Source organism: Saimiri boliviensis, chromosome 15 (genome assembly GCF_048565385.1).
Source record: "Saimiri boliviensis isolate mSaiBol1 chromosome 15, mSaiBol1.pri, whole genome shotgun sequence".
Lineage (NCBI taxonomy): Eukaryota > Metazoa > Chordata > Mammalia > Primates > Cebidae > Saimiri > Saimiri boliviensis.
The window spans coordinates 16887244-16914922 of NC_133463.1; the positions used below are offsets into that span (position 1 = coordinate 16887244).

Genomic DNA, 27679 nt, shown 5'->3' on the forward strand with positions numbered 1-27679 from the left:
AATTCTATAAATAAAAATAAGGCAGGGTATGGGGGAACTGAATTTAGGGCTCCTGATTATAAATATGTTGTTAGGGTAGGTCTTATTGAGCTGACAATTGAGGAGGCCAGTAGATCTAACTCCTCCAACCCACCCTTCAATGAAAGGCTTAAAAGGTGGTTATTTCTTTAAAAAAAAAAAAAATGGGTAATTTACGGGTGATTGGTGAGGTTTTCAATCCCATTCTTTGTTTTCCATAAAGAAAAGATGCCATATTTACTTTACAAACATAAAGAAATAAAACAGAACAAAATACTATAATCTATAGAATTGACTGTGAAATTAGAAGCTCTGCTCCAGGTCCCAATTATTGTATAGGCAAGTTTTGCCAATATTTCAGAGAAAAAATAATTATCCCAACTATATATACACTTCTAGAAAATGAAAGGGAAAAGGGAATGCTTCCCAATTCATTCTTCAAAGCAAGTAAATCTTGATTCTAGCATCCAGAAATAACTTCCAAAATTATAGGCTCATTTATTCATAAGTACAGATGTAAAAATCCCAGATAAAATATAAGCAAACCAAAACTACATATAAAGGATAATATACCTTGACCATGAGTAGATCCCAGGAACCTAAATATGAATATATCTTTTAAAATCTGTTATTATAACTCATCACAAATTAAAGAGGAAATGTATGATAATTATAATAAATGCAGAATTATTAGAATAGAAGATGAAGGCATATAATGTCTGAAATGGGAGGGGAACAATGAAGGGGATGATCTGGCTCTGGAGTGCATGAGCAGGCTAAGTGCCAGGGCAGATCTCCACCCCTTCCCCCTACGCTCCTGTACCCTCCCATCATCTGTCTAGTCCAGGGGGATTCTACTATCTATTGGGAACAATTAGAAGAACAGAAATAAAAAATTTTATCTATATTAATATCCCTTTCTAAATCTAGCACTTAACAACTACCAGTTTTAAAACCCTAAACTATCTCTAGTCTAATCAAATATTTTACTATATATGCTAAAACGTAGTCTTCTTTATTTTATGTTTCCTGACAAATAAATTAGTCAGATACATAGATTATTCATAAATGTACCAATATAAATGTTGTTTGCAGCATTGACACTATACATTGCCTCAATATGTGTTTTATTTATAAACTGTAGACTAGTTTATTTCTTCCCTGAACTCAAATATGGAAATAAAAGCAAACTCCAGATATTGAATGTTACTTAAATGATGAGATGGTATGCTTGGAAAACGTTTTCTTGAAAGAAAAAGAGAACATAGAAATGGGGAAAGAATATGTTTGGCTAATAAAATCAGAAATACACTACTCTCAACAGAAGTGCCTTAAATTATTCCAACAAGTGAGTGGATATGTCATGTCCATATAGCAAGAAAAAAAAAAGTGATCTCAAGTGAACATAAAGATGGCGAAAGAAAATTTTCCCCTCAGTGTCATATTTTTTAAAAGACCTAAACTTTGTGGAAAGTTTATAAAATGCTTTATCAACATCTCAATAGTAACAATGGTAACAAGAAGTAATATCCATCCTAACATTAAAAGGTGGTGATTGGAAAGGGAAAATCAACCCACCACCTAAAGTGACCCCTCCAAGGACTGGTAGGCATCTTGTGTGGTTGGGTTCATAGTATCATAGTAGATGCTACTTTGGAGAAGAGGCTGGAAAGGCATGCTGGGGCCCTGAGTTTTGCTATGCTAAGGAGATTTTACTATATCCTAACCCACACCTGTGTCAGTTTACAGGAAGACAAACAATTTCCAGTTTACAAAATTACCGTTTGTAAACAACCAGTGCCTGGGCAAAAGATTGACACATGTGTCTAGCCACACCTGTTAAAAGTTAAACTCTCACACCTGAAGACAGTTTCAAGCACAGTTGATTCTCTTAAATCAACTCAATCCTTAAATTTTTGAATTCACGACTTCTTAACACCTTACTGGTTTTTGAACTTGCTTATATTTTTCCTCTTAGCCTTTCATATTCTCTTTTTTCTAATCATCCAAAATCAAAGAAACATTTTAAAAGAAGTGAGATCCTGTTGACCACCTCAGAGAAAAAGAACTCGTTTTTCATGGGTCACTGGCTGCTTATCTGCGTGCAGAGCTGAACAAAAGTCGTCTCAGGTTAACTTTCAAATTATTTCAACCCACTGCAGCTTCATTTTCCCAGTGCTGGGGTTCATTACCAATAACACCTTAAGAAGTTAATGTGGGGGAGAAAAATAAGTCAGGAATCAGAATACCTGGATTTAAGCCCCACCTTTACCTCTAACTAGCTAGGTGACATTGGGAAATTTACTTGTCTAATTTGAAGCATCTATAAGATGGGAATAAAGATAATACTTGACTTATGGACCTCGTGGGATTTTACATGAAGATCAGAGCAAACAATGTAGTATATAAAAGCACACTGTAACGTGCATACTGTTATTATAATTATTAGATATTATAAATGAATTTACTCTCATCTATGATGAGGATCCTGAAGAAATACATACACTTTGAGACCTTTTTCTGGTTGCAGTTTTTTGTTTTGTTTGTTTGTTACATAATTTCAGCTTTTTTTTTTTTTTTTTTTTCAGACTCAAGGGTACATGTTACAGGTTTGTTACACGGATTGATTGTGTGATGCTGAGATTTGGGGCTTGAATAATCTCATCACCCAGGTAATGAGCTAAGTAGCCAATAGTTTTTCAACCTTGTCTCTCTCTCTCTCCCTGCTCTAGTTAGTAGTCTCCAGTGTCTAATGCTGCCACATTTATGTCCATGAGTATCTGGTGGCAGTGCTGTTGTCATCAGAGTCACTTACATTGTCTAGACTTCCTTATGGCTGGCCACAGTTAAAGGTGTCATCCACAGTGTGGACCAGTCTCCCTGCGAAGTCAGAGGGAGATCTACATAGCAGTAGCTTCAGCTGATCCCCAGGTGTTGACACCTCAAGGAGCTTCTGGTATTGAAAAGCACAGTGCTTCTGGCTATCCCAGTCTAACAGGAGATGTCAATGGTGTTGTTACCCCTGGCTCAGTCAGGTGTGGTAAGATGATAAATTTCACATATATGTAGCACAGATCCGTTTCCAGCAACTTTAACATCTCATTTGGACCTCAAAACAATTCGGTGAAAAAAATCAAACTATTATTATTATTCCCATTATATACATTGGAAAACTAAGGATAAAATTAGACATGTGACTTGCCCAAATTTGTACAGCTTGTTAAGTAGGAGAGCTAATAATCATACCTAGGTATTTAGATTATAGGTTCCTATTTCTATATTTTGGAATTTTCACAACACCATAAGAAAAGTGGAAGATGGAAAAAAATATGAGTTTTGAATAAATACTATTTGGCAAGACCATAGATTAAAATGAAGACATTAAATTTATAACAACCACACATTATAAATATCTTCTGGAGGGTGTCTACATCTCAGGATATAAGACAACTGATGAAAAATGGGAAGAAATACCTTATTTTTTCCACATGAAACAATAACAATATGCATTTGAAAAACAATATGGGCCTTGTTAACATATTATAATGCCAAAGCTTCACAACATGCCTAGCAATCTGGAATCCAGGGTCTCTGAAAGTAACTGGAAAATTACCCCTGGGTTATAACCACGTTCAACTCTGCAGGAATGTCTGCAATAGATTGGTCTTATTGAAAAAAAAAAATTAGTTCTTATTAAGCACTGTCATTGCCATATACCTTATTTATGTGATACAAAAAGAAAATGTAGGCACACAGAGATAAATAATTTGCCTAGAGTCACTCTTCTGGTAGGAGGTATAAACAGAATTCAGAACCAAGCCTTGCAGACTCCAAATTCCTTGGTCTTTCTACTATAGCTAACTCCTAAACTCATGACACAACAATTTAGACATTTACTCTAAGAGCGTTCTTGAGGTGCTTCTCAATTATAGATTCATTATGAACCTGTGGATTAGGCATGAGTCATAAAAATGACTGTTCTTTATTGATTAATAAATATTTGTATGTATGGTTTCTAACCTCTTCAACAATTCTTTATATTAGGTATTATTACCAACCCATTTTTTTGTGTAGAAAAATCAAGGGTCAGAAGTTGTATATTTCACCATACCACAATTCTGCATGCCCACAGCTTTAATTCTAATCCCCCACAATCTATTTAAGTGTCTCTTTCCTCCCACTTGCCTGTTTTTCATATCAAAAACAAACTAAAAGGAATAATCTTATAGTATTAAAATATGGTATTCTTAATAGATTCCATTTTTAGTTCACCTAATACATTTGTTTTTAGCTAATAGAATGTTTTATTTTGCACTGTTGCTTTAAGGCAATTTTATTAAAAAATTGTTTTTATAAAATGAAAATAAGTTAATACATATTTAAGATTGTGTTTTTGACAAAATAAAACTCTAAATGATCCTAAGCCTTATGAGAAAAAAAAGTAACAGCTGAGCTCATCAATAGCTCAGTCAATAAAAGATTGGACATCCCAAAGGGGGAAAAATATAATTAGGTCCACTTTTTTTGTATGTGTTGCTGCTTGAACAAATCACCTTTTTACAAAAACCTAAATAATTAAATAAATGTATTAGTTTCTCATTGATCTATTTAGATTTGTAAATTATGTTCAGGTTGACTTTTGCTTTGCTTTGTTTTACTGGGGTGGAGGGAAGTGGGTTTATTTTAAGCAAACTGTAAATCCTGAATGAAGAAGACCTGAAGAGTTAGATATTTAGTTATGCTTAAATCTCCTCCTTAAATGTTCAGTAAGACTGAACATTTTAGTAATTTGAGTTCCTTACAAATGAAAGATACTTCACAATTACACACCACCCCCAGAGATATCCAAATAGAGGGTAGACGGTCATTAGACATCTAGATAATCAATCTAGACATTAGATAATCAAGCATCTAACAGAGGTGTGAGGTCCCATTCCAATCTGAAAATCCATAAATTTCTATGAAATAAGTATAATTTCAACTGGTAAAAATATACCTCCAGGAGAGTGATCCAAGATGGCTCATTACCAGCAGCTCAGGATTGTAGCTCCCAGTGAAAGCACAGAGAACGAGAGGACGCCACATTTTCAGACGAATTTTTGTTGCTCACGGACCAGGAGATTCCCAGCGGAGGAGCCCCACGGGTCGCCAGCGTGACTCTTGTGGCCAGCGCCGCAGTTTTACCGGCGCCCTGGCGTGGCGGTTCTTGGTGCAGAGTAAACATTTGGAGCTCCGGGAAGGCAGAGTCGCCTATTCAGCTGAAAAAGGGACTCAAGAAGGAAGCCAGACGGGAGATTCCCAGGCAGAAAAGCACCACCAATCTTTTTTTTTTCCCCTTTTTTTACTGAGGTGGGGTTTCGCCATGATGGCCAGGCTGGTCTTGAACTCCTGACCTCAGGTGATCCACCCACCTCGGCCTCCCAAAGTGATAGGATTACAGGCGTGAGCCACAACACCCGGCCGAGCACCACAAATCTTAATGCCACTGTTTTGGCTGGTGCAGTGGGTTGCTCAGATTCTAGCGCTGGGAATCAACAAGTTGGACCACTCAGAGACCTAATTTGAAAGTCGTTAATTACAAAGACAGCAGGTGGATAAGTTTACAATGATGGAAAGAAACCAGCTTAAAAAGGCTGAGAATACCCAAAATCAGAATGCCTCTCCGTCTACAGGGGATCACAGTTCCTCATCAAGGGAACAAGGCCTGATGGAGAATGAGTGCGTTCCATCAACAGATTTAGGCTTCAGAAGGTGGATAATAAGAAACTTCTGTGAGTTAAAAGAACATGTTCTATCCCTAGCCCAATGTAAAGAAACAAAGAACCTTGAAAAAAGGTTTGATGAAATCCTAATGGGAATAGACAACCTAGAGAGGAATATAAGTGAATTAATGGAACTGAAGAATACAATACGAGAACTCCTTGAAGTATGCACAGGTTTTAACAGTCGAATTGATCAAGCAGAAGAAAGGATGTCAGAGGTCGAAGACCAACTTAATGAAATGAAAAGAGAAGACAAGATTAGAGAAGGGTAAAAAGGAATGAGCAAAGTCTCCAAGAAATATGGGACTATGTGAAAAGACAATTTACATTTGATAGGTGTACCTGAATGTCATGAAGAGAATGAATCCAAGCTGGAAAATATTCTTCAGGATATTATTCAGGAAAACTTTCCTAACCTAGTAAGGCAGGAAAATACTCAACTTCAAGTAATACAGAGAACACCACAAAGATATTCCTCAACTAGAGCAACCCCAAGACACATAATTGTTAGATTCACCAGGGTTGAAATAAAGGAGAAAATTCTAAGGGCAGCTAGAGAGAAAGGTCAGGTTACACATAAAGGGAAGCCTATCAGATTCACAGCAGATCTCTCAGCTGAAACCCTACAAACTAGAAGAGAGTGTGGGGGGGGGGGGGGTCAATATTCAATATCCTCAAAGAAAAGAATTTTCAACCCAGAATCTCATATCCAGCCAAACTAAGCTTCATAAATGAAGGAAAAATAAAATTTTTCATGAACAAGCAAGCACTCAGAGATTTCATCACCACCAGGCCTGCTTTACAAGAGCTTCTGAAAGAAGCACTATACACAGAAAGAAACAACCAGTATCAGTCATCCCAAAAACTTACCAAAAGGTAGAAAGTATCTCCATAATGAAGAATCTATATCAACTAATGGGCAAAATAATGAGCTAGCATTAAACGACAACATTAAACTCACAAATATCAATATTAATCCTAAATTTAAATGGATTAAATGCCCCAATCAAAGACACAGACAGGCAAATTGAATAAAAAGTCAAAACCCATCGGTTCACTGTATCCAGATCCATCTCATAAGAAAGGACACACAAAGACTCAAAACAAAGGGTTGGTGGAAGACTTACCAATCAAATGGAGAGCAAAAAAAGAAAAAGAAAACAGGAGTTGTAACTTTCGTCTCTGACAAAATAGACTTTAATAGTAACAAAGACTAAAAGAAACGAAGGACATTACTTAACAGTAAAAGGATCAATGCAACAACAGGAGTCAATGATCATAAATATATATGCACCCAATATAGGAACACCCAGACACATAAGACGAGTCCTTAATGACTTATAAAGAGACTTGCACTCCCGCACAATAATAGCAGGAGACTTTGACACGACATTGTTAATATTTGAAGGATCAACGAGATAGAAAATTAACAGGGACATCTATAATTTGAACTCAGACCTGGAACAAGTAAACACAGTGAATATTTATAGAATTCTTCACCCCAGGTCCACAGAACATACATTTTTTTCTCAGCATCATATTACACCTATTTTCAAAGTGACCACATAATTGGAAGTAAAAATCACTCTTCAGCATTTGCATAGCATTTCACAGACTTAAATGAAATATTGGTTGGCTGTTTGTTATTTTCTTCCCTTATTCCTTCCTGTCTCCGCTGTTAAGCACAATTATCGGCATAAAAGAGGTTTTTAATACCTATTTTTAGATTGCATTCCAGCCTGGGCAATAGAGCAAGACTCCTGTTCTCTCTCTCCCTTTCTCTTTCTTTCTTTAAAATATACATATATATATATGTATGTATATATATATACATATATATGTATATATTTATGTACCTCCCAAAATTTTACTAACATTATTAAGTAAATTGTCTATCTTTAGACAAACTGTTTGAGTTTAAATAACTACACTGAGGACCTCACATCTGTGGCCACATATGGGACTGACACAGGAGGTGGAATAGCTGTGAATTACAGGCTTATTATATTTAGAGAGAATCAGTTCGATCCTAGGCTGCATACACATACAGCTATCCTATAAAGCATCATATTTAGAAACACTGAACCTTTCTGGGGCCATGCCTCAATAGCTCCTATTGCTTTATTTCTACCCATACTTGTCCACACATTCACTGCTGCCAGTGTTGAAGACAAATTTAGCAGCAGGTTCAATACTGCAGCATGTGTGACAGTAAACGTTGGTCAATATTGGAAGAGAGACAAGAAAAGGTGACAGAATTTTCTCATCTAGAAAGGTCATCTATGTAGAGTATGATGTGGCCTAAACTTGCAGAAAGGAGCTGAATGTCCTTTCCTGACCGTCCTCTCTCCTAGGTCTCTGTGATATTCTGTTTCTAAGAAGCAAACAGCTAATCCTAGAGAAAACTGTACACTGACATTACTCATTCTTTTCAAAAAAGGCAATGGATTCTATGTGAAAGAAAAAAAAAGGCAAAAAAAAAAAGAGAGAAAAGTATGGACAAAGGAGTGAAAAAGTGAGAAGAAAAGAAAAAGAGTAGAAAGGCAGATGTATCACCTAATGGGCAAAAATTCTTTATTCTGACTACCAGAATCAATTGAGTACCAGAGACCTGCACTCCCCTGATTTCATTTAATTTTTGCCTGAGCATACTTATGTGAGCCTTGTTGAGATGTCAGGGTCTGCTACTCAGCATACGTGGCACACTAAAAGATGTTTGGCATGAAGACGATGAATTTTCAAACTAGTTCAAGAGTAATTGAAAGTGGAATTCTGCGAAAAGCTAACGTGTATCCTTATCTCCACGTAAACACATCAATACTCATTTTAAGCCTGCCAGCTATCTATCTGCTAGGAAACACTCAATACTGCTCCTTGTACACTGAGCAGATCATTGAGTTTTCTCTCAAAACTAATAGTACAATCATTTGCAACAAGAAATTCTTCTTTGTCTGATGAAATAGTACCATCCCGGAGTTGCTCCCTTATATTTCAGGAGATATGGGAGTTCAGTCTATGAATTTCATACTCTAAGAGGAGCTCAGACTCGGGGCCAGAAAATCACAGATTCCTGAAGCTGCAAATGACCTTAGAGATCATCCAGTCAAATCCATTGTTTTGTAGGTAAAACAAATACATGAGCTCTTAAAAGTCATGTTAATATTCAAGTGGCCAGTTACTTTTATTTTCAGAATTTACCACCCTCACCTTTTTTAACAAGTGAGGCTCTACAGTTGTCAAGTGGGGTGGGGGCAATTTCCATGGGATTCAGAATAACTCTCCTTCAACCCTGATTGTTTTAGACACAAATATGTTTACACCTTTTGTACTTAGAATATGATGCTTGGTGTGAATCTAGTCCTAGTTAGAGCAAAGGCTAGTGATTTGGGAAGAAAAATATAATTCTCCTTCAAATTGCTGAGACCTGTCATCACAAATAAGCAGGTAGAAAGATACATGAGAATCCACTCTCATTTGATCCTTCAGAAATCAAATGAGATGAATAATATTTTCCTATTTTACAGATGAGAAAATAGAGCCTCAAAGTTCAAAGACCTACCCAAACATCACACAACAGACAAGCGGTAAGTCTGGGAACTTAAATTCATAAGAAACAAACAGATCCCTGAAGGAACTGGGTGTCCATAGATCAAGCACAAGCTGCTGGAATCAATCATAGAAAAAAACGGATAGCAGTGAAGAGGATAATGAATGGAAGTGCAAGAGATTTTCCAAATTGAAGAGAAAGAAGCTGAAATAATTAGTGCCACAGATGTTCTCAGTAAATCAGGAAAGCTTATTTGTTAAGTGTAAGAGAAGTAAGAGCAAGGCAGAGGACAGGAGTAGGGAAATGAATTGGAACCACTGCATCCAAATGTGATGTAAAGTCACAGAGAACAGGAAAGGTCTAGGTGAGGACAGATTGCATATATTTCTATAGGACTCAATGAGTATGCTTTTATGACCTCCTATAACTGGCAGAACAAGTACTGGGAACTCAGTCAGGCCTCATTAGATGCCAGGATTGGCATACCAGATCCACTGCAAGATCCAGAAGATGCAAGGTTATTGCACTCTCAAAATGTCAGAGTTTAATTACTGATCATGGGGCCCAGAGGAGACAGGAATTCAAAAGAAATCAAAGGTAAATAGACAGGGCTAGGGAGAAGAGAGTTTTAAAAACAAAACTTGAATACCAGTTTATTTGGCGTGAGAGAATGTTAAAGGTTCAACTTATAACAATGGTTGAGGAAAAGAGCACTGAAAATAATACTACTGATGACGATGATGATGATGATGACGATAATGGTGGTGGTGGCGTTATTACTATAACATCCTAAGATAGAGAAGATAAACCATTCTAGATAAGGGTGAGATTCCACAGGAATAATTATATATTGACAAAGTGAAGGTGAAGACATGGGAATGTTAAGAAAAAAAAAATCAAGAGTCTAAAAATCAAGCCAAAATTTTTACATATGTTTGTAGGCATTAAAGAAGAAAGGCAAACCATAAGCTAAGTGCTGAAATTATCAAGATGGACGAAAGTATGTCATAGAACTGGGTCAATGAATAATGCAGGATAGAAAAAAATGGTGAAATGGATAAGAAGGTATTTAAAATATAGGAAAAGGTGATTTCTATATAAATCATATGACAAGGCAATTCTCATGGCAACATCTTTTTTTATTCCAACACATATGCAAGGAAAACAGACATTGCCTCTTTTAGAAAGAGAACTTGATGGCATCAGGAAAAAAACACAGATCGTGATTAAGCCTGGAAAGAGGGACAGGGGCATTGAAGCCCAGGGTATTCCACAATTTTCTGGATCCACAAGATAAGTGTTCCAGGCCCTCACAGCACAATGGAGGCAGCTTCTACAACTCTTTCCTATCATCTTACTCCTTCATTAATTGAGCATATATGCCAGGAATATATGAGAAGAAACTGAAGATTGTATACAGATTTGCAGTTCTCAATAGACTAAAGTCTTCTTTGGAAATCTGTAAAAGTCTAGATAATCTTCGTAACGTTACATTTAAGGATAAACGAATCAGTCTCTCATTTACAAATTAGGAAACTAAGAAACGACCAATTAGTCTCAGAGCCACAGCTAGAGGCCAGGTTTCTGGGTTACTAGCCTAGCGCTTTTAGACTAAATTACGCTGTATCACTCTAGCACCACACCAAGCAAAAAGGACAAGCCAAAACAAACAAACAAAAAAACCGTGTGTGTTATTTTCTCAATTCTAAGGCACCTTCTTTACAATCATTGCTTTATTCTCTCCTGCGAGCTCTGCTTTTTCCCAAAGTCATTTCACCTGGAAAAGGCAAAGAGTGACCTGATTAGAGATTTACCTATTATTCCCTTCAATTATTATCCTATAAAGAGGAATTACCACTCAGTGGGTGGTAAAAATAGAAGGTAGGAAGACCAAGTCAAGAACCTGCCAAATTTTGGACATCTTTTCATTCCTTTATAGCCTCTAATATAGTATTTTTTTGCAGAGTAGGTAACTAAGAGTTGACTTTTTAAAGTTATAAGTGTCTCTTTAGTAAGAGTATGCAAGTTAAAAATTAAATGCCTAAAATTTAGTCCATAAAATGTTATAGTAATATGTATTTAACTTTTATATTAAAGAATTGTTTTCATGACTTTTAGCATTCATAAATATTTAAGGCCCATATGATGTGTATGTAATATGTGTTTCTGCATTCCTACGATTGGAATTAATATATCAGCATAGCACATGCTGACATTTCTATAGTTTGGGGTACTTACTGTGCTTGACTTTCTCACCATAGGGCAACTGTTAAAAAGCAATGGTAAACCACCCAGACATGTTCTGTATTATCACTTAGATCACAGAAGATAATTTGAAGGAAAAAGATTCATCTCAGGAAGTGACTGTCATATATACGTATATGTATGGCCCAGAATATCTTCACATACAATGTTGTGTTTTCTTAGTGAGGTGGATCTGGCAAAGACCATCTGCTAAAAGCCAGGACAGAACAATTTTCCTACAGACACCTGAACAGAAATGGCAGAAGAAGTCCAAAGGCAGGCAGAAGGAGTCACAGCCTCTTCCCAGGATATTGGAGTTGGCCTACTTTTATCTCCTATACCTCCCCCTATGCAGACACACAAATTCATACACACTATATTTGACACTCGCATCTACCAGAGACACACAGAATTCTCTCCAATAATCACTGCAAAAGTTGGAGCTCCAAGAGTTTCCTCTATGCTTTGTCTGAGGACATAGATACTCACAACAAAATGCACTTCTACAACAAAGAAGCCCATCATGATAAACTTAAGTGTCACAGGAGCTGGGCAATTGCTTATATCAGATCATTTTGAATATAATTGAAGGAGATGTTGAATGTACAGTTTGAGTGCTTCTTCCTGGTTGAACAGATTACAGTTCTATCCCTAGAAATTTTCTGCAAAGATAAAGATACAAAATTCTCATTCTTGTTCTCGGTACTTAATAGTACTATTGTCTGCCTTGAACAAAGCTTATCCTTCAAGATCTCTCAAATATCCCATCTTCAATAAAGCTTTCCTTAAAGCCATCAGAAAGAATTAATTATGCTGCACTAATGTTATATAGCACTTTACTTGTTATACGAAAACACAATTCCATACATGGTTTTGGTGTGTTTCTATTCAAAGTTAGTTAGTCAAGACTTCTTATTTTAATTCCAAAGTGCTTCCTATGTATATGTATGTATTATATTATAATTCACTATATTATCTGTAATTTATCTGCTTACACATCTATCTCTTTCCCTACCTTCCCTATCTCCCTTCTCAATATGACCTTTTTGAGAAAAGGACACAGATTGTAGCCAGTTTGTCTTGGAGTCTGCTGTTTGGCCAGCAAGGCTTCCCGGAGACTAAATGTTGTCACTGCCAGTAGGCTGAAAAACCTGTCAATAGCTCCTGACCTCTACTAACTAGTCCTAGATAAAGCCTGAGTATTTATTGCCATTTCTCTGCTAGAGTCTTTGAAGAAAAATGCCTTATGGAGAAGAATCTATAACGACTTTGTAAGTATCACACTTCACATTTCCTTATGAATCTTGATTGGCGTATGTTCTCTGACTTGAATCACACTCTACCTATCAAAGTAACCTATGTACTTTGTTGCCTCTCTGTCTTGTTTCCTTGTTCCCTTCTCATCCATTCATTTATTCACTCACCCACCAGGGCCAGTTTCCAAGCCTGGTTTTAGGGTCTGCCCCCTATAATATGCTCTATTTTGTTTCTCCTGTTTTCTTAATCAACCATAGGACTCAAGGGATCTTCACTACACCTTCAATTCTTTCCTTTCAACTTCTATCTTTACTATTCTTACAAGCTTTTTCAGCTTTAAGAGTCAATAAAATTTTCACAGTTTTATTACATCTTATCCTCTCACCAGAGCACCTGCCCTCACCTTCAAGCAAATTTTCCATCTTCATAGTAGCCTCACTCATACATTTACCATGTAAATTTGCATGTCAGAGAAAAAAATCTCACTGCTTATTTTAAAATAAAACATTTTAAAATACTTTAGATCCCACACTGACATTTCCACCATTCTACCTAAGGTCTTCTTGTGGTAGGAGCAGGGACTTTGGAGTCAAAGAAATCCAGCTGGAACACCAGTTTTATGATTTGGGTTATTTAATATTGCTGCATCTTAATTTATTCCTCAGCAAATTTGGAACAAACACATCCAACCATTGAGTTGTTCTATAAGCTTCTATACCATGAGATTATATGACTCATGGTAAGCACTTCATAAATGGTAGCTATTTTTGGTTAAAAAAGAAAGAAAGAAAAATAAGGCAAATCTCTACTTCTTTTACAGGCTCTTTCAGTATGTAGTAGCCGTAGCAAATCCAACTGAAGAGACAATGACAGTCATTTTCATCATTATGGCTTCTAAATCCAACACCTTGTATATTATTAAATGCAATGTGATCTGCTTTCTTACTCATTTTTATAAAAACCATCTGCGTATGAAGAGATTAGTAAGACCATTTTATAAAATATTAGGAAGTCTAAAATAACTATTTTCTGGAACTATCTGCATCTCCCATCCCTGCACATCGCTGTGTCTCTGCAGATAGCAGTCTTGCCATCACTTCTGCCTAGATCAATGATTTAACTACTCTATAAAGACAGCAGAGCCAAATAAAAGCTATTTCATTAATTCAGATAATAGATTACTTTCAGCACATCTCCACCATCCTGATGAGAGACTGAGCTTGAAAAGATATCTACATATCTACTGCAAGCTCAAAGTGCTTGCTCCCCAGCTATGGACACAGAGAAAACACCATTGATTATGTAAATCAATAATGTGAAACTGTGAATCAATAAAATTAGAAAAATGACAAAGGTCACATTCTGGTTCTCTTTTTGTTTTATTCTACTATGTTCAAGAACTAAAACTCAATAGTTCCCATAAGTAGCACTAAGGCAAAGAAGCCTGAAGAGCTCCCCTACTCAAAGAAGGGCTTTGGCAATCCTAAGTCTTATTGGGTATATTCCAATATAAAAGATTTCCATAACATTGCACCTTAAGGAGCACCTGTTTGGAGTGTTTTTACACCTACTGCCTGCACACCTCTCATGCTACATTTATAGTAGAACATAAACCTTGGACAGAGACTTTCAAAAACCCTCCTCCAGCAAGAACTTCTCATCCATTCACTTATTCATTCACTCATCAATATTCATTAAGAGGTTTCTCTGGGCCAGATACTAAACTAAAGACATGGACATAGTAAAGAATGAGAAAGACACTATCGCTGCTCTCCAATAGGGGCAACAACACTAGAGGAGTCACCCTGTGCTATGAGAATAGAGGTCTCATAGATGAAATACCTGAGAAGGCCTCCTGATGTTTCCACTGAGGATATAAAGGACAAACAGAAGGTAACCGTGCCAAGAGATTAAGCAAGAGATAAGCGGAAACCAGGATTTTCAAAACTCATGTTAAGATGTTTAAACTTTATAATAGCTGGAAGATTTAGTGAGGGGTGGGGGATTTGATAAGAATATTTTTCTACTTTTCAATGGTCTGTATTTTCTGATTTTATGTTGATAAACATGTATATTGATTTTACAATGAAAAGATAATGATATTTATATTTTAGTTTTTAATTAAGAAAAGTAAGAGAGAGACAGTAATAACAGAAAAGGAAAGCTGAGCCAGAAGTAATAATGGTAATTTTTTAATGTTTATTATTATAGGCGTCCTAGAGACAGACCATAAATTTAGCTCTAAACTTATTAGAAACCAATTTAAAAAGGGAAACTTCAGTAGTTTCATAATATGCAAAATCCGTGAACAAGAAAGCCAGAGTGGCTAAACAGGGCAAGTGGGGAAGGAAAGGAAGGAAGCAACTGGAAGGGGTAGGTGGTAAGTAGATCATGTAAAGCTTCGAGTGTCATTGCAAGGACTCTGGATTTTATTCTGAGTGTGACAGAAATCTTTGTGCATTGTTGAGCAGTGGAGTGATGTGATTTGATTTACATTTTAATAGCTCACTCTGTCAGCTCTGTAGAGGAGGAGAGGAAAAGTCAAGAGTAGAAATAAGGAGACCAATTTAAAGACTATTGCAGTAGATCAAGAGAGAAATGATGGTGGTTCCATCCAAGATAATAGTGGTGAGAATAGAAAAAGGTGATCAGATTTGGCAAATCATTTGAAAGTAAAGCTGATAGGGTTTGGTGAAGGATGAATAGAGGGTGAGAGAGAAAGAGGAATCAAGTGCATTTTTTGTATTATTCAGGCTAAGCCATTATTTTGGAGACGGGAGAAGGTTCTGCAGGACCTCCAAGGAAGTTCCTTGGCTTCCCACTCTACCACTTACCTTGTCTTGGGTTATCCTAAGAATGTTTTCTCTACCGTACTTATTGCAGCCTCCTTGTACCAGCTTATGCTCAGCTCTGGAAGCATTTTCTTTCTGGAGTAGGGGGTTAGCTGTGGCTCTCGGGGTATCTTTGGTCCTAAGACTTTAGTTTCTCCTATCAGAAATAAGGATCAGACCTTTGAGAAGTAGTCCTGAAACAGTTGTCTCAGGGTCCTGGCCCACTGTCATCCAGCCAAGTAAGTTGCCTATCAGAAACTCAAGACAATAAATCCAGCCCTTTCCATGGATTATAATTATAGGGTTGGAGTTTTATGAGGATTAAATAAGAAAATGAATTAGAAAAGCAATTTTAATGAACTGTGATGCTCTTCATTGCAGCAAGGCATTAAATGCTAATAATAATGATAATAATGATGGCAATGGCTACTATTATGAGAGTGCTTAATGCCAGGCACTACACGAGGTGCTTTACATGTCACAGTACTGAATGCTCAGAACAGCTCTATAACCTGGGGATTATCCCCATTGTATAGAAAAGAAAATTAAGGTCACACTGGCCAAGATGTTCATTCAAATTCACACAACTAATAGATAATGAAATCATCATTAGAGGCTAGATTTTCTTGACTCTACTTTCTATACTTTGAGATTCTAAAGCTGTTTTTATCAACCTGGTTAGTTATATCCTACTCTCAATAAATCAGCTAGAGAAAGGTATGCACTGGCTTACAAGTTAACAAAGGCACAATGCTCTGAGATGCCATTAGGTTGCTGTGAAAGTCATTTCAGTGTTTTGCCATTAAAAGTAATGCCATTACCCAGAATTCCATTACCACAATGACTTTTGTAACAAGCTAATAGAATTCTGGGTAAGACAGAGCTACAAAGCTTATTTAACAATATAGGATTTGTCCTTCTTCACAGAGAAATATTCTTGGGCCAAAAGAAATGAAAGCTTGAAAATAAAAGTTCTATTTCACCTTTTGCTGTTGGCCAAGATGGCTGTCACAGAAAGAAAAAGGAGTCTTTATGTTTCCTATCTTGAAACCAGGAAATAGCTCAAGTTCCACAAATTCTTTATTCCTTCAACAGTCCTTAACAATATGACATCATTGATATGATTCAAAGATGTTTTATTATGGAAAGCTCACAAACCAATAGAAGCGACATGCATAAAATATATTTACTAAAAGAGGTACATATCAAAGTGCACAGATACCTAAAGAACGGGGCAGCTCCCTCTGTGTAGGAACTAGGTGGCGAAGAGGCAGTACTTCATGTAGGATGTCAAGTGCACCTACTGAGGAATTTTAAACACAATCAGCTTGAGTGTTGGAAATTCACTCTGGCAGCAAGAAAAGAGAATAGATTAGGAAAGGATGAAAAGAAAGACCATCGAGGAGGAGGCTGCTACAACATTTCACAAGAGAGATAATCAATGTCTGAACTCAGACAATCAGGCCAGGAACAGGGAGGACAAGATGCATTATTGAGGTATCTGTATGGCAGAATTGCAAAAAGAAACAAAGAAAAGAAAAAGTACTTCATGTCCATTTAAATATTCAAATAAGGGGAGGAACCATGGATGATGAGGAAGAAGATTCTCCCATGAACATAATCTTGACTATAGCTTTTCAAGATACAGTTTGTACATTCAGTGCATTAACTTGAGGTTTGGGTAAATAGCCGTGTTTTCTTCCAATGCAAAGTATTCGCATTTATGTTCTTCAAGTTACATTATGACAGAGGCTCCAAACAAGGCCAGCAGAAAAGACTTTTCCTAAGAAGAATGGCCAATAATACCACAATGTCAAAACTCTCTAAGAGGATTTAGACATGTTTCCTAGATGATTGTTTAAATGAGATATCATATGTAAACTGCAAATAGAGTGCCTGTCATATTAGAGGTACTCAATAAATTTTAACTATTTTACTATTAAGGTTCAGTCATTGACGTTCATCACAGGCTTTCTCTAGATGGCTAATTAATCATGAAGCATTTCAAGCAACATGTATTTATTGAATATTTAAATATATTCAATAGCACAGCTCTCTGCAGGCAATACTCCCTGTCATGTAGTTTGCCCAGAATTGACTCCTGCAGAAACACTTGAGCATGGTAGGGTAAAACAATAGGGAGAGCATGAGCCTGGAAATTTAGAGATTTGAGTTACAGTACTAGGGACACAAAATGTTAATCCAGCGCACTCTTCTTACTGTTGAGAAAACTGGCACTGTTTATTGCCTCATTCAATTTTTCAGAGGTAAAGCTAGGCCTAACAACAGGGACTCCTGACTTCCTGGCCCTTCACCTTTTCCATGATAACATATACATGTGAGGCCCATCCGCTCTGGAAGGCCACACATGATCTAACTGACATTCCTGTGCAGATGACACTATTATGACAAATTAATTCCCAAAAAACCTGAAGCAATTCCTTAAAATTAGGTTAAGTGGGTCATGCCTGCTAATGCCTAGGCAGGTGTTACCATGTCTTCAGGCACTGCATACAAACCTGAAACTGGAGACAAGCATTAGTTTGGATTCATGATGATTAAGAAGTTTATTTTCCTAAGTATATTTCTCTACATTTCTACCTAAAATGCAAAAGAGACTGTGTATATTAGCCCGTTCACACACACAGACACACACACACACACACACACACACACACACACACACACATCTTAAGCCTCAGAAATGAAACCAGTAAAATTCAGTGTTTTCTATCAAAAGTTACATTCTGAGCTGAGTAGTTTAAAACTACTATTAAGCTCTCCAGGAAATCTGTGTGACTCATCTGAGTCTGCTAGGTATGCCTTTGAACAACCCAAACATTGAGATACATTATGTATTAACAAAGAACTTCCATATTGTAAGCATGTCTGTGTTTGTAGTCTTGAAACATGAATTAAGAAAAGAGAATGTATCAGCAGTGCTCAGACCCATTAATTAATTAGTATTCACTATCCTTTTGCAAGTAAGCAATTTTATCTCCATTTTGGGATTAAGAAATTAAGCCAAAGTTGAAAAGCTATATTGGTTCACAAGAAGTTTGGCTCTTAATAAATCTCAGATTATTGGTTTCATATTTTGGTCACTAATATTACAATACTCTTCTGAAAGAATTAAAATGAGTATATGCCCTTATTGTTTCCTTTCTTTTGTTCCCCATTGGAAATCGCACTGCTTCAAATCAGCCCTCAATGCCTGATTTGCAACAGCACTACAAACAGTAACTTATGCCCAAAAACATAATTTCCAAGGTTATTTGTATTTTTAAAATAAATACTTAGTGTGCTCTCCAATGTTAATTCCCAACCAAAAACTGCTATGTTAAATTTTAATGTTCTCTTTCATTATTTACTAAATTATTTTAATCACCAAAATACTGTACTTTTAAGTTACAATTTTTTAACCCTAGACTACCTCTGAGGTTTTAGCTGAATTAAAGAAATACTTGTATTCCCTAAAGGTCATTATTTTTTCAGAAATAGTCATATATAAGTAATAGTCATTTAAAGATTTTAATATAAGAATCTTGAAATAAATATTTCAATGGAAACTATAAGAAGGAAAATAGAAACATTCATTTAATGTTCAGAACCAAATAGTAAAGATAATTCGGAATTTAAATATTTTCTAATCTGGCATTTGCATTTTGATTTTTTCCATTTTATATTATTTATCATTCTCTTTTTTCTAGTATTAATAAACTTTTACAAGTTTCCTTGAGGTAAGGATTACTACTCTCATAAGAAAACTAAAACATAATTTTATTCAATATACTAGATGTATACCCATATATAGAAATCTTCATAGAATACGTTAGATGTTATTAACATACTCTCATTTTTTCCTTTCGTTGAGAATTAGCACTAATTATCAAGCATTTAATAAGTAAAATACAGTGATTTCAGAGCTTTATAGAGTTAATTATGCTACTAAATGATGCTTACCCTCAGTAAAGAACTTGCTCAAGGCCTCGAAGTTTCAGACTCATGACTTAATTGGCTAGATTGTATGTTAGGAAGTGAAATAGAATAGCAAAAAAGCTTTCTTAAAATAAATATTAAATAACCAAAAAAAAAAAGAAAAAAGCATCATCACATCCCAAAATTAAATCTCTGAAAAGCAAAATTGCTTCTGCTTTTGCCCAATTTCTCTGTTTCACAGTTTAATGTAATGTAAAATTCCAATTCATGTATATATATGTATGTTTGGCTGCAAGCCCATAAGCTCATATACCCATGTGAATAAAAGGCAACCCAAGTCAATGAGTCAATGTCCTGGTGAAGGCATTGCAGGCAAATTGAGCCAAAGAATAGAGAAGGCTTTTGGATAGGAGTGTCTGAAAAAGCATAAGGCATCTGCCCAATGGCAGAAGTAGAAAATAACTGCAGAGAGGAGAGTCTGGAGAAAAACGAGCCTGGGAAGATAACATAGTGATTAAATACTTACTTCTGTCATGAGTGATTATGAGAAAAATAAATCGTGAGATATTTCTGGTTGAAGAAAAATACAGATTTTGGAGACAAACTTATTTGAATTCTAGACATATTTCAGAATTTGTTAGCCGTGTGACCCTGGCCAGGTTATATAATCCTCCAAAGATTCAGCATTGTCACTTGTTAAAAAAAAAAAAAAAGTTAATACCTATCTTAAAGGGCTCAGGTGAGAATACATGAAATAATGTGTCTGTGACAGAGCCCGGTAGAGCATTTCACATAGAGTACATCCAACAAAATGCCAGTTGTTTTCTCTTCCCACCATCCCATGGTCTTATTTAAAGATCAGTGAACACACCAGAGAACTTTCCTTGTAACGCAGCCATTCTATCTCCCAGGCAATTCAGACTTTTTAGTTACCCCTAATCCCTTGGCCCATCTGTAGAAGTAAAATTTCAAACAAGAAGCGTTGTAAAATTGCATGATCATTTGTTCTAATTGGTTTGACTTATTTTAATGTTCTGAAAAGTCATTGATAACCATTTTTAGAGTTATGCTTGCCTTCCAACTCTAAACTAAGGCCATTTTGTTATCTCAATAACTATACTTACCATTATCTGTTCTCTCTGTCTCTGTCTCTCTGTCTGTCTGTCTCTCTTTCTCTCTCCATACACACTTACACACACACACACACACACACACACACACACGCCACACACTAGAAAGGGATGAGGACACAACCAGCATAAAATTACTCAGAAAGAGCAACTCCATTCCCTATCTTCCAGATCTAGAACTTCTAAAATCAGGAGAACTCCTCCTAAATCTTTGATATTGTTGTGCCTGGGCAGTCCCAGAGATATGTCTCAGATCACTAACCCTTAGGTTGCTCTAAGCCCACCTTAGAAGAAAATCACACCCACACCTACAATGTGGCTTTCTCCGTGCCTCTGGCCTGACCACCAAACTCCCCAAAGTGAGTCTCGTACTTGACAAACACAAGCTAATCTAAGGCATTTAGCTTCTTTGAAGAGCAGAGCATTCAAACGAAAGAAACAGAATAAAACAGAACTTCAAGCTCTCACCTGACCAGTTTTAAAGCATAACTTACAAAGCAAGCAAATCAATAGCAAAATATATAACTGCCCATTGGGCTGATTCAATGTCCCCGCAGGTTGAGAAAAGAAGGAAGAAAAGAGAAGAAAGAAGAGAAGGATAAAGCAGAAGAAAGGACAGAAAGATGAGGAGGTACAGGAGAAAAAGGGAAAATTTGATCATGAGGCTTATATTCTTCACAGCTGGAGTTACTAGGATTGATGCTAGCAAACCCAGGATTGTACCAAAGCATGAAATTGGCATTACTCCACCACTTTGGAGAAACTGTGGCTCTGCTTCTGAGGGCGAGGGCCTTCACAAAGGCCCCAGGAACCTGTCACGTCAAGCTTAGCAGCCTTTCTGATCAGGCCCCACAGCCCCAATCTCAACTCTTCCCAGGTAGCACTGGAATGACTTGCCATGGCTAGGTTCTGTGCTGATGTACGTGTACAAACAAACCTGTTTATCTTTAGGTCCCAGAGGATCATTGAAACCACCTTGGGATAAAAAGTAGCTGAGATAGAATGGGATCTCAGATGGCTGGTTTCACAAAAGCTGCCTTTCATAAGAAACTGGAGTATCCAGAAAAACTCTTGGGATATTCATGAATATCCCAAGAGTTGTAAGTAACTTATGAATAAAAGTTATAAGTAACTTATGAGTAAGTTACTTAAACTTCAGTTAACTGTGGTCTTCAGAAAACTGGAGTTTCATTAAAGCTAGTTGAAATTCATTGTAATTATATATTCTCATGGCTGAGTATTTTTTTCTTTCCCCATAGCTAAGATTTTTCCCCCTCTAACGTCTTTTTCGTACAAAATATGTTCAAGTGAATGTTCCTGTTTTTAGGTCTTTAATTTTAAATATGGTCTTATGCATCTGCAGTGTACATGTAACCACTGGGAAATAAAACATCGTGCACATCCATAAAATATAATATTATGTTGCTGCAGACTAGCATGAACTCCAAAGTGCCAGTACTGATGTGAAACCGGAATCATTCTCCTGCCTCTTAATACCTTTTCCATCAGGTACAGAACAAATGATTTTTACCAGAGCTTAATTTTCATGGGATCTATTAGGCACCTTGAGTGGAGAGGCAGAAGAATAATAGAAAAAAAAAATAAAAGCTTGGAACATGAATCCTTTCCTGGCACAAGGAGACTGGTTCAATACTTTTAGCATTACCACCCAAACTCTACTTGATCCATAAAGTCTATTGCCTAACCCCCTCCTCTCCAACACCCCTGCTCCATTAGCATTTCCCAAAAAGCAATAAAACACATAAGGGGCACTAGAAGAGTTCAAGGACATTGAGCTACATTTTAATCCATAAAAACACAAGAACAAAATAAACAAAAATACCTTAGTTCCCTGCCATAACCTCAATACAGCTAATTTCTTACAGTATTTCTAAACAGCCTCCTTAATTGAAAGAGAAACTTATGTTAACCTAAAAGACTCAATCACTGATTACCAAGATTAAAAACCCAAATACATACGTGTTTTATTTTGTGTATTTTATGGTGTAGGCATTTCAAAAACTTAACCTTCATTTTAAAAAATCTACCATAATGACAGTGCTGAATACTTCCTTTTCAACTTATAACAAACATCCACAAACCTTTGGGATTTAAATAGTTTAGTGCGAGCACACACATATATCTTTGGACCTTTGTGAAACTTTCTAGAATATTCTGCTTTGTCACAAGTGGTTATATAAGCAGATAGACTTTCTGGGTGAAAAACTGATGTCTAAGCCAAAATGGATTTCAAAACATATGTACCAAAATGCAATTAGTTGAAGACAATATTGACCAAAGAAGAACTAAGGAAATAATGTTGAGGGAAAAGTTTCACTCAGAAGTTTGATTTTCTTTTGTTTCCAAAAAAAAAAAAGAGATGTCATATTATGGTATATACAGAAATACATTAGGGGTGTTTAACTGCAATGCATGTTAAACCTAATGAAAATTTTTGTTTAAAAATTACTTTTGGTGTACTTATGAAGTATTTAAATGGAAGAATCAAATAAACATATATCATGTGAGGTTCTAGTTTTCTAAATATAACTTTAAGTCTCCAGTGAACTCAAAGTTTATAAATAAATAAGTACCAGGCTGAGTCGCTCCACAGAAGTCTTAGATCTATACAACTAACCAGAATTCTCTGGCAACAGGCAGATCACAGGGGGCAAATCAAATTTCTATCAGTTCCTTTTTACCTTCCCTCCATCATGAAAAACAACGTTAGTTTATTTTTAGATAAGAAAGTAGTGTGTATTAAGGCAACATTCAGCAGAGTTTACATTTATACTTCATGATAACCTATTGCTACTATATTCTGTCAGATCATGTTCATATAAATTCAAACCAAATCTGACAAATTCTGTCAAGAGGGAAAAAATGTCTGAAATATATGTATCTGCCAGGAAGAAACAGAAATGCAAAAAACTAAAAATTTTCCAAATAAATTCCCCAGATTTTATATACTTTTCATTTTGTAATCATATGCTTTGTAATCTAATCTTCATTTAGATAAAGATGCACAAGTTTTAGCAAGACATTTGTTTCCTTTTGTAGTGGAGATTAATTAAAATGTGTCTTAAAAAAAAAAAAGAATAAGACTGTCCAGGTGGCTTTTTTAAGTTTTGTTTTTTTTTTTTAAATCCAGAAAATACATGACTTGCATACCTATGAAGTAATTTCTGTGATGTGCTAAATCTGTGGTGAAATTTTTAGGTTTCTGTTAGAGATGTAAGTATTTTTTTAAAAAATACAAGCATATATGTATTGTCCAAGAAAAAAAACGTACTTGGGAATAACAATTATTTCATCAAGATATACAAAATTTAACAAATATAGCTTCCATGGCAAATAATATCAACAAATAACATTTCTCTATTTTAAACATTTGCTGAACATAATGTATATGTATTATTCTTTCTCCTTTGATAAATGTGGAAGGTATTCCAATTTCCATACAAATTCACTGGTATATTTAAGGAAATGTTATTACAACGCTATTTACTTAGTTTCTTAGCAAAAGAAAAGAACAGAGAAAGAGAAAAGAAGTAGAATAGAAGGAGGAGGAAGAAGGAAAATAAAGAAAGCATTTAGAGTCTTTAAATGTGTTAAAATGGTGTACTGTGCAATGATATATATACACATTCAATGTACTATATATATATTTTTTAAACTTTTCTCTATTCGTTTATTTTATAAAACTTACTCAGAGATATCTGTGAAAGACTAGTCCCAATTAGTAGGTACTTTTAGTTTACAAACAAAAAAAATACACACACACACACACACACACACACACACAAATAAAATATTGCCTCCTTTAAGCAAATTAGGAAGTCAATCAAAATAGCAAAAGGAAAAACATGACATAAAATTGTCATGTCCCACAAATGAATTTGTTGAATTAATATATGGCGTGTATCCACACTCTAAATGATTTTCTGAAACAGTAGAGCTCTCCATAGCAAATATGTTTTTTAAAGCATAATCTTGAAAACAGTGCATTTTGGGTGACACACTGGTTGGTATGTATTAAATAGATAACTACTTGTTTTCTGAATAATCTTACTTGCTCATTTGGGAAATAATTCATATAAGAAATATTCATTGTTCCCATACATAAACTTTAAAAATAATTAACCACAATTGGCCAAATTATTTTCAAAGTATAAACAGAAAGATAAGAATACTAAACTTTCCCCTGTCTACATTTGAGAGTTTGTCAGCAGTCAATTCCAAGGCCTTTAATCCCAGGCTTTAAGTAATTCAGATAACACTTGATTACTCCATTGCAAGAACACTTGAGCTCTGCAAAATCTGAGTAACACATTATTTTCCACGCACACACACACACAAAAACCAATCTTAAATAGAAGACATCTAAGATAAACACACTTTCCAAGCTCAAACTATACAACCCATTTTTGCATTTACTACCTAAACTCTGGTAAATATCAGTGTAGTTTACTACCAAGTAATTCTGCATTCTTGCTTTCATTACCAAGCCATCTAGTTCTACAGCTTAATTTGCTCAACTCAGAATCCCCCATCCATACATTTTCTGGGTTTAAAGGCTTCTTTGAATCATAACAAGTGAAATGGTTAGTTATGTTACTCAGAAATCCAAAAGTGTACACAAACGAAATTTTAAACTTAAAAGAATACTACTTTGACGTTCATTTCTATTTCCTTAGGAAAATAATTGTTTTATATCTTTTGACAACCAAGATTCAATATCTGCTGCCTCCGTTACTTGTAAACATCAGCCATTACAAAACAGCTTCACTCACTTGGCTAAATTACAACCTGAGTAATGTGAAACAGACAGAATAACCAAGAAATATTGGCTTCCAACCCCAAATCAAAAAGCGACAAAATTTTGCCATCAAAAATGTCTAGCTGAGTTCTAAATGGATTAAACTCATCCATAAAGCTGACGTATGTAGCCCTTCACTTTGATGTATAGTAGTGTCCATATATGCCTGAGCATGTGTTCGTAATTATCATATAACCAGATAAATAAAAGACACAAAATTAGGTTATGAACATCAAATAAGCTCTGTAAAAATTACCAAAGTTGAGCAAAGAACCCACTGACTTTAGTGGTATGGCACATTTTCTTCTCTCAAACTAATCTCATCACATCCTTTCCCCTTAATCCTTGATCAGTTAGTTCCTCTTCACTCTAGCAAGCAAGTTTAGTCTTTTCATATATCCGGCCAGAAACAACATGAAGTAGAAAATCTACAGATTGCATTCAGTATCACCAATAAGTACCGCATTTGACTACTGCTCATACCATTTGGAAACCAGTCCTCACATGACGACTGGCCTGACACCTCATCCATCAACAGGGTGCCCAGAGCAGAGTTGGATGGTCTTCCTTGCTCCATCTCCAGAGGGGAGGCCCAGTTGGGAAACAGGATTCTCTTCCAATAGCAATTAGATCTTTAAGATCAGGCCTCAGCAATATGACCTAAAGCCATCCTTTCTTGCAACAAAGTCTCCAGCATCTTCAGAGAAAGAGACCAGGAGTGAGGCAAATGAGGAAGAAATCCAGGTCTCCGTGGCCTGATTAGAAACTTTGTTGTGTCAAATAAACTTTGGCAACTGGAGGAAAGTACCCCATGGTTGCTCTGGCTTTAGAAAGATCTGTCCAGGGCTTCTCAATCTTCTTTTCACCCCTCTCTCTCTCACTCCCTCTCTCTCTCCCCTCTTCTCTTGTTTCAAAAGGGGCCTCTGGTCAGCGCTGATTAATAAGTGTTTTTTGTTGTGAAGTGTTGAATAATAGAGGATGGCCGGTGACCCAGTAAGGACTAAACCTTACGCTGGTTTATTGTGGCAAGCTGAGAAAGGGGCTTTAGGCCCGGGACCCCAGGCACTGACCCGCACACATCCCGCGGATCGCCTATTCATCCGCACAGCCCTCCAGTCGCCCAGGCTCCCATTGTTTGCCGAGCAACAATGGAGATTTCGCAGGGAAAGTAAAGCTCTTTTCAGATTCCTCTCTGATGTTTTGCATTTAGGGAAACACTGACCTCCACTTTTTCCCCCGACATTTTCCCTCACGGCATTTAAAGCTGTTCGTTTTCGGGGAAACTTGTGTGAGTTTGGCGCTTGTTCGACCAACACCAGTGTTAGGAGGAAGCGAGACGGGTGGAAAAGGAAGGAGAGCCCCAGAGATTTCCTTCTTCTTCTTCTTCTTTTTTTTTTTTTTCCTTGTGAAATGCATTTAGAGGACAGAAGCTGCCTCTAGGGAAAAAGGGGAAGGGGGAGGGGAGAAGAAAAAGGAAAGAACGCGTTTCCTCGCCGGGGTAGTCGGGTGGCGCGGGCTTCGCGGCCCAGGGGCGGCCGGGCGGGCCCGCAGCTCCCCGCGGCGGGCTGGGATGTGGCGGGTCCGGTTCGTCCGCGGGCGGGCGGTGAGCTCTGTCGCTGCCTGTGTCCCCATTCCACCTCCCTTCTCCGCGCCCTTCCCCGCTCCTTCGCTCCCCGAGCCCGGGGCGGTCCCGCAGGCACCAGCGCCTCTGCTCTGCGCTCCTGGGCGGAGGCAGCCGGGAGGGGTCGCGGCGGGAGTGGGGGCCAAGGCCCTGCCAGCCAGGGCCGCATCCCGGGACTGATTTCTGCTTCGCTTTCCTGCACCTGGCCCGGGGCAGGCTTTCTAATTTCTGCCTCGGCCCGAGGAGCCGACTTCCGCAGGGCTGGCTTCGGGCAGGGGGTGTCGGTGGGGGCTGCGGGGCGAGGCGAGGTCGCGCGGAGACCGCCAGGCCTGCTTGGGCCTGGGCCGCTCCAGCCGCCTCGCCTCGGCTGGGCCCCGGGACCACCGGAGCCGACCCGCAGCTCCCGAGGAAACAACCGCCTCGGGCCTAAGGGTCTTTGCTTCCCCCCAGCGCAAACAAGCGTGGGTCGCCAGGTCAGCAAGTCTGGCGTGGAGGCCGGAGGAGGGTGGGG

At 37.1% G+C, this 27679-nt stretch overlaps 1 long non-coding RNA gene across 4 annotated transcripts in view; it reads right to left on the reverse strand.

The window, feature by feature from the left end:
* The window catches only part of LOC104652571 (uncharacterized), a 531330-nt gene extending 504133 nt beyond the window's left edge, over window positions 1–27197 (reverse strand). For all 4 annotated transcript variants that reach the window (XR_012514017.1, XR_012514019.1, XR_012514020.1 and 1 more), the window contains exon 1: window positions 26031–27197. This is a non-coding gene — a long non-coding RNA (uncharacterized LOC104652571). The remainder of the gene's footprint in view (window positions 1–26030) is intronic.
* Window positions 27198–27679: the final 482 nt, after the last annotated feature.